The following is a 13,725-nucleotide window of genomic DNA, read 5'->3' as shown; positions in this document are numbered from 1 at the left end:
ATTCTCACGGAGGATCACCGTCGTTGGGGGGAAGGGAGGGCGACCAGGTAAAAGACGTACATTACAACTGAGCAGGGTCATTACAACTGAGCAGGGTTTGACTGCTTCATCCTGTGGACCGAACTTGGCAAGATGCCTTGGCCCTTCATAGTGAGAGGGAAAAAGGCGGTTGTGTCTGATATGGAGTACCAGCTTCCCACATGGTTGCCAGGTCTGTGAGAGAGGTTATCATTCCGCCCCAGGTGGCCCAGGAGGACTGCCGGGAGGAAGTCTGTCTGGAACGGAGGCCTTCACCTTGGAATAGGATAGACCAGCAAGCCAGGCCTAGGGTTCAGCATTAGCAAAATCGTTGAGGCACAAAGGATCTGACCTAAAAACTGCAGTTTCTCCACTCTGCTGGCATTTAAACATAGTACCTCTACTGTTACAGATGATTTGTTTGGTCAGCTGTCATTCTATTTAAAGTTTTTATTTCTATTTCCTGTTTTCTGAATTTTTCCATATTTGCTTTTACCTCCCATAGTGATTTGCAATGCAGAAAGCCTGTTTTTAATTCTGATTGTTGCCATTAAGTTTATCAAATAAAAATGCAGCTTATTTTCACAAATTATTAAAGTCAATGACAGATCATTCATTTTTATGTTCCTCCTGTGTAGAGAAATTTCCATCTGTTGGCCTGCTGCCCTCACACTACTTATATTTGTCCACTTAATCCAGGATGACAGACTCACTTTTTATTTACACTTTTTTTTAAAGTCACAAAATCCTCCTTTTCAATAATTGTTTTGGCTTTTGCCAATGATTTGTTTAATTGGTAACATCACTGACAGTTTCTTATGCACTAATTTTTCTATTCCTCCTTCAGACCCATCTCCCAACTTGGCTAGTGATTTCAAAATGAATTCCAGGATGTTACATTTTTCCAAGTCTTTGCCCTAGGTGACGGAGAAGGCAATGGCACCCCACTCCAGTAATCTTGCCTGGAAAATCCATGGGCAGAGGAGCCTGGTAGGCTGCAGTCCATGGCGTCGCTAAGAGACACAACTGAGCGACTTCACTTTCACTTTTCACTTTCATGCATTGGAGAAGGAAATGGCAACCCACTAGTGTTCTTGCCTGGAGAATCCCAGGGACAGGGGAGCCTGGTGGGCTGCCCATCTATGGGGTCGCACAGTGTTGGACACGACTGAAGTGACTTAGCAGCAGCAGCAGCCCTAGGTGAGAATCCCTTTCTGCTGTCCTCACACACAGGGTGGCTTAACTAGTTAGAGAACTCTTGAATCTCAAACTTTCCCCCTCAAAATTCTCTTGTCCATATCCCATTGTCTTTGGCTCTTAAAATAGCAGCAAGTACATCTGAAACTAATATTAAATGTCAATTATATTGTAGCTCCAAAAAAAGGTAGCAAAGCTGGATTGGTCTCTTTTAGGTGAGCAAATTGCCTGGTACTTATTGGGATTTTTCTCTATCATATTATTTGTGATGGTATGGTATTTCTTCCAGAAATGGAATCGTTGGGTTCAAGGATATAATGCATTTCTCATTTTAATAAATCACCCAATTGTCTTCCCAAAAGACTGTACCAGTTTATACTCTCAAAAATATTTTGCGAGTTCCTATTTTCCTATAGCCTCACCAACATGGAGTTTTAATTTTTGTTAGTCTGATACACTGTTTTTTTCTTTTGGCCTTCCTCATGGTCTGCAGGATTCCCCAACCAGGAATTGAACCCAGTATAAATCTTAGTATAGGCATTATTCTATTAAATTTTCAGAAATAAAAAAAGTCTTCCTTTCAACTGAGAAAAGGTCTCTTCTAGTATGTTCTTGTCCATTCTATGAACAGATTGTTTTGGACTTTTTTTTTCCTCTAAAATTATCACATTGGATTACCACTATCAATTAAATCTCTTTGTCCCTTTTCTCTAAATCCTGGGGACAGTATCTCAAGTTTTTGGGTTTCACCATCACTGATTTAATTTTCACAATTAAGGGTATTCTATTTTCTCTAATAAAACATTTCATTCTGTTCATTTTAGTTTCCTTTCGTTTTTCCATCTATCTCTGTCTTGATCTCAACTTAATATCTTTTTATAGTTCTTTGTTCTTATGTTATTAAGAATGTGGTTTTGTACCTTAGGAACACCAGAAAAGAGAATACCATATCTGACTCTGTTCTAATGCATACAGAAACCTTGATATTTAATAATACGGACCCTTTTCTGGAAAATAAAATTACAAAAACAAGAAAGATGTTGAAAATACTATCCAAGAAAGATGTCTGAAGCAGGTTCGAGGCCCAGATGGTTTAATGGAAGAATTCTTTCAAACTTTCAGTGATCAGATAATCCTCACCTTGGAAATTTCTATCAGAGCCCAGAAAAGTAAAAATGGTATTTCATTTTATGAAGCCACCATTCCCTTTATACCAATTACCAATAAAGGAAGAAGGATAGAAAAAGACCCAGTCATACTGATCAGTTTGGGATGGGGGAATCCTAAATACAAATCAAGGAAATAAAATTAGATATTATTGTACAAGAACTTAATCCATGACTGTCTTAAATGAGAAAAAACAATCATCAAAATAGATGCCAAAAAGTCATTCAAAAGTAAAGCAAGAACTCTCATAATTACCTAGGAAAGGTTGACATTAAGATTCAATATTTTGTGCTACCTTGACATCTGGTAAAACCCAGAGGGCTTCCAATGGCCTAAACCAAAAGTGGCCCTAGTCAAACAATCCTCCTTATCAAATGGATGAGGTACAGATTCTGCTTATTTCTGAGTACTGCAGTGGGTCTCAATTCTCTATCAGCCCTCAGATTTATTTTAAAAAGCCAATCATATCCCCTGCAGGAACCAGGGGGCACTCACCCTCTTGCTGCTATAAGGCTGGCCTCCCATAGTCTGGCTGTCCACTCTATTCCTTAGTGCAACACCTCTGTGGCCCTGTGTAGCTTGTGGTGTTGTTCTCTCCCGAGCTGTGAGTGTATGTGTTGTCAATCTCACCTGCTCAGTGCCAGGTATTGTGTTTGACTATCCCCATAATCCTAAAGTGAGAGTCTCTGCCTCACCAACAGGGTGAGGAGCAAGTGATCAAAACAAGAGTATATCAGAATAGCAGGAAAATTCCCTGGCCAGTGGTTATGACTCCATTTTCACCGCCAAGGACCTGGGTTCAATTCCTGGTTGGGGAATCCTGCAGACCATGAGGAAGGCCAAAAAAAAAGAGTGTATCAGACTAACAAAAATTAAAACTCCATGTTGGTGAGGCTACAGGAAAATAGGAACTTGCAAAATATTTTTGAGGGTATAAACTGGTACAGTCTTTTGGGAAGACAATTGGGTGATTTATTAAAATGAGAAATGCATTATATCCTTGAACCCAACAATTCCATTTCTGGAAGAAATACCATACCATCACAAATAATATGATAGATGTAAGAAGCTAGTCATTGATATAATGGTTGTAATAGTAAAAAAAAAAGTTTTTCTGTTAGTAGAAGATTGATCAAGTGAATAACAATGCAACAATGCAATGCAAGTCCAAAAAAAGCAAGTGGCAGAATAACATGTATACACACTATACTCTTAAATTTTCTATTATTTTTAAGAGTATATACGTACATGCATAGAAAAGTCTGAACAGATACACACCAAACTAATAACAGTGGCTACCTTGAGATGGTGGGATTTCTGGGAGCAGGGCAGAAGAGAGGACTCTAGGCACTTTGGTATTCTTTGCATTTTTACAACAAGCATGTGTTACTTTTGTTTAAAAAAAAACACCTTTATTTTAAGGTAAAGAAGTTTGCCTGGAAGAATAAACAGGTGAGTAAACTCTGAAAATTTAGAAAACTATTAAAATATTACACATTTGCTCAAAAATCCCTGCCCTAATGGAGTTTGCACTCAAGTAGGAAGAGACAAAAAGTAAAATATACAGTGAATTAGAAAGTGGTAAGTACTAAAGAGAAGTTGAGATTGCAGGGGATCCCAATTCAGAATAAGGTAGAAGGCCTTGCTGAAGAAGTGCACTCAAGATACAGACCTGGAGGGTCGGGAACGAGCCTGAAGTAAAAAAAAGAGATTTCTAGGATGAAATCATTTTATCTATAATAAAATGAGCTTTTCTTTTTCAGTGTTTTTCTTTTCAAGCTTTTTGTTTTTCAATGTACTAACTAAAGCTTCCAGATAGAAAAATGGCTATTTAAACATTATTTTAATTGTAGTTTTTAATAAGATCAATAACTACAAAAAGAATTGCATTGTTATAGATCTACCTTTTTTTGGGGGGGGGGTCCATGCCAAGTGTCACGTAGGAACTTAGTTCCTTGACCAGGGATCAAACCCATTCCTTCTGCAGTGGAAGTGCAGAACCACTGGACCACCAGGAAAGTCCCAAAGATCTACTCTTTTAAATGGCACTAGCTCTAGACTGAGTTTTACCAACCTATATAACAGGTCGCTCTAAACCACAGGAAAAGAAGGAAAGCTCCCTGTGGACCCAGAGATTATCACACTAAGCGCAGTAAGTCAGAAAGACATTTATATACGAAATCTAAAATGCGACATGCATGGATTTATCAACGAAACAGAAACAGACTCATAGAGAACAGATCTGTGGTTGCCAAGGGGAAGGGGAGGTGAAGGAGGGAAGGACTGAGAGTTTGGGATTAGCAGATGCAAGTATTATATACAGAATGAATAAACAACAAGGTCCTACTGTACATTAGAGGGACCTATATTCAATATCCTGTGATAAACTGTAATGGTCCAGCAATCCCACTCCAAGGAATATATCTGGAGAAAAACATGATCCAAATGGATACATACACCCCAGTGTCCGCTGCAGCACCATTTATAGTCAAGACACGCATGCAACCTAAATGACCACCAACAGAGCAATGGATAAAGATGTGGTACATATTACTCAGCCATTAAAAAAGAAAGAAGTAATGCCATTTACAGCAACATGGATAGACCTAGAGAGTGTCATACTGAGAGAAGTCAGTCAGACAGAGGAGACATGTCATATGACATCCCTTATATGTAGAATCTAAAAACAAATTATACAGATGAGCTTACTTACAAAACAGAAAAAGACTCACACACTTAGAAAACAAACTAATGGTTGCCAGAGGGAAGGAATAGTAAGGGAGTGTGGGAAGGTCATGTACACCCTGCTATATTCAAAATGGATAACAAGGACTACTGTACAGCACATGGAATTCTACTCAACATTATTTGTCAGCCTGGATGGGAGAGGGATTTGGGGGAGAATGGACACATGTATATGAATGGCTGAGTCCCTTCACTGTTCACCTGAAACTATCACACCATTTTTAATTGGCTATACCCCAATACAAAACAAACAGTTTTAAGTTTGAATAAAAAAACAGAATATACATATCTATATATAGCTGAGTAACTTTGCCGTACAGCAGAAATTAACACAACATTGTAAATCAACTATACTTTAATTTAAAAAAAAAGCTAATTTATTTTATAAAGGTAGAATAGTCTTAATGCCAAAATCTGACAAATGAGATAAAAGAAGAAAATTCTGTGATTGATAAACCACTTGTCTTCTCCACTGCCGCTGCTGCTGCTAAGTCGCTTCAGTCGTGTCCGACTCTGTGAGACCCCATAGACAGCAGCCCACCAGGCTCCGCAATCCCTGGGATTCTCCAGGCAAGGACACTGGAGTGGGTTGCCATTTCCTTCTCCAATGCATGAAAGTGAAAAGCAAACGTGAAGTCGCTCAGTCGTGTCCGACTCCTAGCGACCCCATGGACTGCAGCCTACCAGGCTTCTCCGTCCATGGGATTTTCCAGGCAAGAGTACTGGAGTGGGGTGCCATTGCCTTCTCATGTCTTCTCCACTAGTTTGTATTAATAGCATCTATGTAGACAGGATCGTTTATTTAAAATTCCATATTCTGATCTTGGGCTTCCCTGGTAGTTCAGCTGGTAAAGAATCTGCCTGCAATGCAGGAGACCCTGGTTCAATTCCTGGGTGAGGAAGACCCCCCTGGAAAAGGGCTAGGCTACCCACTCCAGTATTCTTGGGCTTCCCCGGTGTCTCAGATAGTAAAGAATCCTTCTGCAATGTGGGAGACTAGGGTTCAATCCCTGGGTTAGGAAGATCCCCTGGAAGAGGGCATGGCAACCCACTTCAGTATTCTGGCCTGGAGAATCCCCATGGACAGAGGAGCCTGGAGGGCTACAGTTCATGGGGTCACAAAGAGTCGGACATTCCCATCACACAGCACAGCATTCCCATCTTAATACTCTAGTAAGCAAAGATATCCAAGTCCTAATTCCCAGGACCTGTGACTAAGTTAGGTTACACGGCAAAAGAGAATTAAGGTTGCAGATAGAATGAAGTTTTCTAATAACTTTAAAATCAGGAGATTATCCAGGTAAGTTGTATGTAATCACAAGGGTCCTTAAAAGTGGAATTAGTAGGTGGGTGATGGCGGGGGAGATGTGACTATAGAAGTATGGTTTGAGGGATACAACATAGCTTGCTTTGCAGATGGAGGATGGAGGCCCTGGGAATGTGAGTGGCCTCTTAAAGATGGAAAAGAGCCTCCAGAAAGAAACATAGCCCTACCTTGATTTTAGCCCAGTAAGACCTGTGTTGGATTTCTACATAACTACAAGATGATAAATTTGTATTCTTTTACAACACTAAGTTGGTGGTAATTTGTTACAGCATCACTAGAAAACTAATGCAAGCATGTAACAGATATTCAACATTCATTTTTAAATGATGAATGAAGCCACAAAATCCCTGAATCTATAGAAAAATGGGTAAAGACAGAAATATCATCGGAACTTCCCTGGTGATCTAGTGGTTAAGATGCCACACTCCCAAAGCAGGGGGCCCAGCTTCAATCCTTGGTCAGGAAATGAGATCCTGTATGACACAACAAAAGCCCAGCATATATTTTAAATATTTATATATATTATACATACACACACACACACACACACACATCATTCACAGAATACAAATGGCCAATAAGCAGCTGTAAACATCTTCAGCTGATATTGAAGATATGCAAACAAAAACCTACCAAATTAGCAGTCGGTTGTGATCCTTTGGGATCACACCTACCCACCAAGTTATCCAGAAGGGAGTTAGGGGCTTCTTCTCTGGAGTGATTGGGCAGTATCTCTAGATGCCAAAATGGAGAGCAGGCAATCAAATCCATGCTAAAGTTTGGATGTTTGCACTAAAGCTTTTTCTAGCTGTGCTTGCTTTATAAAACAAATAAAAACCTCTGAATCTGTGCCAAAAATTCCTAGGAATGACCAGTAAAAGTCTTGGGGGTTATCTAGGCCAATATAAAACTTTAACTGAAATGTTGATGACCCAAGTATGATGGGGTATTTTACAACCTGATGATGTTTACACACAGACATACACACACACACACACACCCTGGGCCTGTGAAAATGGAAAGCGAAAGGAAAAATACAAAAACATTATTAGACTGTGTTCTCCTTTTTTACTACTATTCTTTACTAATTGCACATTTTACCAAAGATAGAAGATGGCTTATGCTTTTATGTTCTCCAGGAATGTTTTTTGTAATATTTTTCTTTTATTTTTATATAATTGATGCTTTGTTTATACTGACAAAGAGACTTATCTGTACTTATATGATATAAACCTCATTGCAAGTTATTTAGAAATAGGTAAAAAGGAATACAAGTCACCACCCCACCCACCATTTCAAGTGAGTTTTATGTACTCACATCTATTTGTGAAACATGTTGGTCCTTCTTAAAGCCTCAAGCAAAACAGTATTTTAAATGATTATTGCAACATGGAAATTATAGTCATGTCCAAACCTCTAATCAGTTTTTATGGAAACCAGCAAACTCCAAAAATGTTATCAGAATAAATTTTTGTAAAATCTGGGGTAAATTTGTCCAGCAGAAAGTCTTCTCTGTAAACTCTGCACATTAACATTGCAGATAGGTACAGGGGTGGTTAAAAAAATTTTTTATTACCTACCTTCGGGGTCCACATTTCTCATATATCCAATACGAACAAACTAAAAAGGCATCAAGACAATTGTCAAGCTAGATATCAAGTGTGTGTCCACACACCTACTATAGGGTTTAGCACAATAAAAAGTGACTTGATTTACTTCACTGATGAGAAATAAAGAAAAATAGAACAACAGAAGTATTTATTTCAGTTACTCAATTATGATACAGTTGGAACACTACTGGTTTTAGTTTTGGTATGATGATGATGATGGATTTGTTTTTTTATATAATTTTAGAAATTTAAGTCAAATTATAAAATCATATAAGAAAGTTCAAATGACTACTTGGTCAAAGTAAATCTAGCAGGTTATATGCAAAGGGTTATATTTAAACAAGCTTAGCGTTATGGTATCAGTATTTGGTAGGTTCTGTTACAAGGTTCCCTTTCACATTCACCTTTAATGAGCAGTAAAATACTGCATTAACCAGTCAAAACTTATATATGACTAATTATGTATGACTGTACATCAAGGCTGTATATTGTCACCCTGCTTATGTAACTTCTATGCAGAGTACATCATGAGAAACGCTGGACTGAAAGAAACACAAGCTGCAATCAAGATTGCCAGGAGAAATATCAATAATCTCAGATATGCAGATGACACCACCCTTATGGCAGAAAGTGAAGAGGAACTAAAAAGCCTCTTGATGAAAGTGAAAGAGGAGAGTGAAAAAGTTGGCTTAAAGCTCAACATTCAGAAAACGAAGATCATGGCATCCGGTCCCATCACTTCATGGGAAATAGATGGGGAAACAGTGGAAACAGTGTCAGACTTTATTTTTGGGGGCTCCAAGATCACTGCAGATGGTGACTGCAGCCATGAAATTAAAAGACACTTACTCCTTGGAAGGAAAGTTATGACCAACCTAGATAGCATATTGAAAAGCAGAGACATTACTTTGCCAACAGAGGTCTGTCTAGTCAAGGCTATGGTTTTTCCAGTAGTCATGTATGGATGTGAGAGTTGGACTGTGAAGAAAGCTGAGCACTGAAGAATTGATGCTTTGGAACTGTGGTGTTAGAGAAGACTCTTGAGAGTCTCTTGGACTGCAAGGAGATCCAACCAGTCCATTCTAAATGAGATCAGTCCTGGGTGTTCTTTGGAAGGACTGATGCTAAAGCTGAAACACCAGTACTTTGGCCACCTCATGCAAAGAGTTGACTCATTGGAAAAGACTCTGATGCTGGGAGGGATTGCGGGCAGGAGGAGAAGGGGATGACAGAGGATGAGATGGCTGGATGGCATCACCGACTCAATGGACATGAGTTTGAGTGAACTCCGGGAGTTGGTGATGGACAGGGCTGCCTGGCATGCTGCGATTCATGGGGTCGCAAAGAGTTGGACATGACTGAGCGACTGAACTGAACTCAATTGTATCAAAAATTGTCAGACTAAGGAAAATAATTTGTTTTCAATGTCCCCACTGTAGTTTACACTGTTTTTGTTACAACTCTGTAACTACTTTAAGTTATATGATGTGCTCCTCTTTACTCAGATACTGCTCCTTGGCTCTGTCAATACATAAGGAATAGGCTCCTTAGAACCCCGTTTTTCAAACTGTAGGTCAAGATCTGTGAATGAGCTATACAATCAATTTAGTCACCATCAGCAGTGAAACAAAATAGAGAAATAGGGAATTCCCTGGTGGTCTAGGGGTTAGGATTCCAGGCTTTCTCTGCTATGGCCCAGGTTTGGTTCCTGTCAGGGAACTGAGATCCCACAGGTGCGGGGTGGCCAGAAAAAATAAAAAGAACAGAGAAACAAATATCAACATACATCAAACCATGATAAGCAAAGGATTACTGTGAAACTTCAGCTTGTTCATCATCTATACATATGCACACACAAAGTACCAAGTACTGAGTGTACCAGTACCAAGTCCTGAATGTAAAATGGTTTTCTTAGTAAGAGATACTGTCAAAAAAGTTTGAAAAACACAGCCTTGGTAGTATATTCATCTCCAATCTTGGGGCCAGGACTTAGGACTGGAGGTGCCTGCAGCACACACTCATGAAGGCGTGCTGCAGTAACCCCTAGCAGTACAATGGGGGTATGGAGGGAGGAGGTGACAGAGTAACAAAGATTTGTGGGATACACAGATTGCAAAGAAGGCTCAAGAAATGAGTTAGTGATTTAAAACACTAATTAAACATCTCCCGACCCTTTACCAAATATAGCCCAAATCTCTGGGCTCAGCTCTTCCCTACTGGGTCCCAAGCTCCCTTTACACCTTCTCTCATCTTTGACCCCAACATTCCCTTTTTTCCATCCAACACTCCATGTCCCTCAGTCAGTTTAGTTCAGTTGCTCAGTCGTGTCCGACTCTTTCCGACCCCATGAATTGCAGCACGCCAGGCCTCCCTGTTGGAGAAGGAAATGGCAACCCACTCCATGTTCTTGCCTGGAGAATCCCAGGGACGGGGGAGCCTGGTGGGCCGCTGTCTATGGGGTCACACAGAGTCGGACATGACTGAAGCGACTTAGCAGCAGCAGCAGTAGCAGCAGCAGCAGCAGTAGCAGGCCTCCCTGTCCATCACCAACTCCCAGAGTTCACTCAGACTCACGTCCATTGAGTCAGTGATGCCATCCAGCCATCTCATCCTCTGTCATCCCCTTCTCCTCTTGCCCCCAATCCCTCCCAGCATCAGAGTCTTTTCCAATGAGTCAACTCTTCGCATAAGGTGGCCAAAGTACTGGAGTTTCAGCTTTAGCATCAGTCCTTCCAAAGAAATCCCAGGGCTGATCTCCTTCAGAATGGACTGGTTGGATCTCCTTGCAGTCCAAGAGACTCTCAAGAGTCTTCTCCAACACCACAGTTCCAAAGCATCAATTCTTCGGCACTCAGCCTTCTTCACAGTCCAACTCTCACATTCATGCATGACCACTGCAAAAACCATAGCCTTGACTAGACAGACCTCTGTTGGAAAAGTAATGTCTCTGCTTTTGAATATACTATCCAAGTTGGTCATAACTTTCCTTCCAAGGAATAAGCGTCTTTTAATTTCATGGCTGCAGTCACCATCCACAGTGATCTTGGAGCCCCCAAAAATAAAGTCTGACACTGTTTCCACTGTTTCCCCATCTATTTCCTATGAAGTGATGGGACCAGATGCCATGATCTTCATTTTCTGAATGTTGAGCTTTAAGCCAACTTTTTCACTCTCCTCTTTCACTTTCATCAAGAGGCTTTTTAGTTCCTCTTCACTTTCTGCCATAAGGGTGGTGTCATCTGCATATCTGAGGTGATTGATATTTCTCCTGGCAATCTTGATTGCAGCTTGTGCTTCTTCCAGCCCAGTGTTTCTCATGATGTACTCTGCATAGAAGTTAAATAAGCAGGGTGACAATATACAGCCTTGACGTACTCTTTTTCCTATCTGGAACCAGTCTGTTGTTCTATGTCCAGTGCTAACTGTTGCTTCCTGACCTGCATATAGGTTTCTCAAGAGGCAGATTAGGTGGTCTGGTATTCCCATCTCTTTCAGAATTTTCCACAGTTTATTGTGTGAACGATAAATCTTTACATTCTGTATACCTGGCTTCCCCTCAGCACAGGCCTCTCCTTGTGAGTATAGCCCATGCACCTGTTGGCTGGATAACTGATGGTCTCCCTGTTATATTAATAGCACTGCCCTGCCCCCACCTGTGGATGAGGCCATGTTTTATTTACTGTAGTTCACTGGGGAACCTGCCTCATTCATACTCAGTATTTAACAGTTTTTAAACTTTTGATAAATTTTGTAAACAACTACTTTGAAAAGACGAGTTTATTACATGGTTCTCCAACCACTGCTTTTCAATACACCTTGAAAGTGCATTAAAAAAGAAATGCTATGGAACTTCCCTCTGGTCCAGTGGTTAAGAATCTGCACTTCCACTGCAAGGGGCGCAGGGTCCATCTCTGGTCAGCAATCTAAGACCCTATCTACTGCATGATGAGGCCCCAGAAAGAAAAGCTGTGAAAGAACCAAACTCTACTGCGAGCAAAGTGCTTTCAAAATAGACCTGTTGGGCTGGGCTGTGAAGATGAGGCACCTGTAAGAAGCACAAGCAGCACTGTGTAATTTAGGGGTTACAAACTCCAAAACTTATCTGGTTGGTTGAAGCCATCAGTCTAGAGTTCCTGACAGAAAAGGAAAAATCTTTGAAAGAGGAGCCACAAAACATGTTGAGGACTCAGATGGGTCTCTGGTTCTGAATCACCAGCCTCCAGTCATTTATACCCTCCGCCAGTTGAAATAATCACCTTCGTGCTTCAGGATAAGGGAAAACTGTACCCTCCGGAAAAAAATATAAGTAAAAACAGAGCTAGTGAATAAGCAAATGTAAATCCAGTGAACTGAAATGTTTATAATCAGTTTTAGCAATGCAAGTACAGATCAGTAATGTAACCGTTGTGTGTCTGGTCTACTTTTTAAGGTATAAAAGTATTTAAAAATAATTTCATATACAGCTGGCCCTTGAACAAAATGGGTTTGAACTGCTTGAATCCACTTATGAGGCGATTTTTTTCAGCATAAATACTATGGTGCAGCACAATCTGTGGTTGACTGAACCTGCAGATGCAGAACCACAGATATGGAGGAACTTTGGATAGAGGACTGGCCATAAGTTACACAGGCAGATATTTGCCTGTGTTGAGGGCCAGCCAGTGCACCCAACATTCTGTTGTTGGTCAACTGTACTCACTTGGGGAGTTTAAATTCTTAGAAGTATTTAAGTAATAATTAATATTTGCATGAAAATTTGTCTAAGTGGTTAAACCTGGAAGTTTTCATCTATTAGTTGTTGAAACACTAATCACTTACTGTCTGGAAGAGTATTCATTTAATAAATTTGTTAGACTAGTAGACTGATTACTAAATAATGAACAAAGGATTACAGGTTCTTCTCCACACTAAGCTGTTGGAACATAAAGAATCTTAGAAGACTTCTGGGATAGGAGGAAGGGTTATGCCTTTTTCACACTCCTACCTTATGGGCAGTGTCCTGAGGATAGAATGTAGTGGCTGGGGCTGCCATCGCTGTCTTATTATGTGGATGGCAGTAGCTGAGGGAAAGGATGGAAGCCCTCTCCACTATGGATTTTAATTACTTGCAACTTTTCGGCCTGCCTTTCCACCCCACCTCCACCACCAGCTCTCAACCTTGGTTACTCATTGGAATCTCTTACTGATTCTCTCTGAGCCCACCCTTAGAGATTCTGACTGAACTGGTCCAGGGTACAGCCTGGCATGAGAGTGGGGTATGCTCCCCAGGTGGTTTTAATGAGCAACTAGGGCTGAGAGCCACTGCTCTGACTGTAAGCCAGTTCCTCTCTTCCCCTTGGATTTTCTCTCTCTCACACTGTGGTTATCTATGTCTAGTTCTTCCTTCTTCCTAGACTGTGAGCTCCCACTTGCCTTCCAAACAATGCAGGTAGCACTTTTCAGCCCATCGCTGACTGAAGTACCAGAGTCCCGCTGCACCTGGAATATAAGTTCTATAGTTTTTGCTTATAGAATCAAATGAGTCAAAATCACCTTTGATAATCCCTCAGGAAGGGTCTGTTCTGGGAGCCTGATGCCCTATCTCCCCATCACCGTCCACGTAGGTAGTTTCCTCCTGGACTGGAACAGAAAGCTGCCTCTTTCTCCACCAGGCACCAGAGT

This window comes from Ovis canadensis, chromosome 13 (genome assembly GCF_042477335.2).
Source record: "Ovis canadensis isolate MfBH-ARS-UI-01 breed Bighorn chromosome 13, ARS-UI_OviCan_v2, whole genome shotgun sequence".
Taxonomy (NCBI): domain Eukaryota; kingdom Metazoa; phylum Chordata; class Mammalia; order Artiodactyla; family Bovidae; genus Ovis; species Ovis canadensis.
This window is presented reverse-complemented; position numbering follows the sequence as displayed.